General features: G+C 40.9%; 1 protein-coding gene across 1 annotated transcript in view; it reads left to right on the top strand.

Annotated features, from left to right (window-relative positions):
• The window catches only part of LOC102837087 (ADAMTS-like protein 1-like), a 262,124-nt gene that overhangs the window by 14,676 nt on the left and 245,440 nt on the right, over nt 1-2,008 (top strand). The gene's annotated exons all lie outside the window — the stretch shown is intronic.

Here is a 2,008-nt window from a genome sequence, read left to right as displayed (position 1 = left end):
CTGTATCCCAGAGCACTGTTGTTCCAAGGTTGTGCATATATCTTTCTTTATCTCTGTCCCACTTAGCCCATGCAAACCTGCCTAATTGTTTTCCTGTCTGCCTTGTTCTTCCATTCTCCTCTCCCTTCTTGTGTATTGCCCCCATCCCTCCCTAGCACCCAAACTATCTGAACTTTCAAGCCGGCTGTTCAAATTCACCAGCCACTCCTCAGAGATCCTACACAGGATTGCTATGGGTCGGAACCAACTCGCTGGCACTAAACAGCATACAATAGAATTTCTAAAATAAACAAAGATGTGTTTGCAGGTAGGGAGAAAGTATGGAAAAAAGATAACAAGTTTTCTAATTCTTTATTTTTAAAGTATGGACATTAATAAAATAAACTTCTATCACCACTGTGTCCTAGTAATAACAGTTAATACTAAAGACCAATACATGCTTCGATATGAGAGCAATTTAAACCATTACTGTCAGGTTATTTCCAAGTCACAATACCTGTGTGTGTCAGAGTAGAACTGTGCTCTGTAGGATTTTAAATGAGTCTTTTCTCTGAGTGGACTCAAACTCCAACTTTTTGGTTAGCAGGCAATCATGTTAACTGTTAGCACCCACCAGAAGTATTTTACCTGTATTAAATTCTGTAATTCATAAATACAGTGGTTTGTAGCTGAGAGAGAATTAGATGATTGTATAATTATTTCCCCTATTTTACATATGAAGAAACTGAGCACAGAATGGTATGTAACATATCTAAGGTCATTCAGCTAGTAGAGACAAAGTGTAAATTTCAAACTCAGACAGAGTTCATTATAGTCTCAAATTTGGATTCATTGGTGAGAGAAATTGAAGGCCATTTGAATATGCCAAAAGTTCTAAGCCTACAAACAATTTCAGAAGAAAAAATAATCAAATGCATTCAACTTTACAGAAAGTTGATCAGTGTGCTTATTTCTCCCCTTATTCTCTGTATCAGTGAGAACTTCACTACAGAATAGCTTACTTTATGCCTAACACTTTCCTTAGGAAAGGAAGATGAAGAGTCAATCCCTCAGGGAGTTCACAGACACCATATAAGCTTCTAAGAAAGATAACACAGAAAGAGACTAAAGGAACCTGAGACTGAGGTTCTTGGTTACACTTCAGATCTCGAAAGGAACTCACCCTCATGGTCCAATTTTCAGCCAAGCAGTAGCTAGGTATGGAGGGGGGACAATAACACTGGTAAGGTATGCTCACTATGAACAATGGGATGATACATCATTGAAAATCAAAGGGGAACCATATGCCTAAAGACAAAGGTGAGAAGGGATAGGAAGGTGGGTGGAATACGATAGGAACCACAGGAAAGAAGGGGATTGTGATCTTTGAGGTGAAACAAAGTGTATGATTTGTTGAATGTAAAACTGATGATCTTGTCTGTAAACCTTCATTCAATTCACAACAAAAAGTTTAAATTAAAAATTTTTTTAAAGGTAATAGATGGAGGCTGAGCAGAAGATATTAGGTATACATGGAAGGAAACTCATGTGTTGTATCCCAGGCTCTGTGTTTGGTAAACAATAACTCAGCTTTGGGGTGAGCCAGTAAGGGTGACACTAAAGAAGGGACATCTGAGGTGAGTCTTAGGAAGCAATGGAAGCTGACCAGGCAGACAAGAGAGGGGAAGGGGACATCCTGGGCAGAGGGATTGCATGGGCACAGACACAGAGGAAGGAAAGAGAGGTCAAGGTGAGAGAACCATGAGCGAAACCCTATGGATGGAGAAGAAGAGTCAGGTCCTACAGGGCCTTGCATGCCATGCCCAGTAGATTTGCCTGCAGTTGTGTTTTACAAAGGGAACTGCGGTGGACACCTGGGGATAAGAGGTCCACAGATGGAGGCTGAGATGTCAGTGGGAGACCACTATACCTTTTCCTGGGGAGGAAGCATGAAGGCAACTTTCACTGTTGCAGTAGGAGCAGGGGGTGTTGTTGTTGTTGTTGTAATGTGCCTTCGAGTCGGTTCCGA

Source organism: Chrysochloris asiatica, unplaced genomic scaffold, assembly GCF_000296735.1.
Source record: "Chrysochloris asiatica unplaced genomic scaffold, ChrAsi1.0 scaffold00065, whole genome shotgun sequence".
NCBI classification, from domain to species: domain Eukaryota; kingdom Metazoa; phylum Chordata; class Mammalia; order Afrosoricida; family Chrysochloridae; genus Chrysochloris; species Chrysochloris asiatica.
This window is presented reverse-complemented; position numbering and strand designations above follow the sequence as displayed.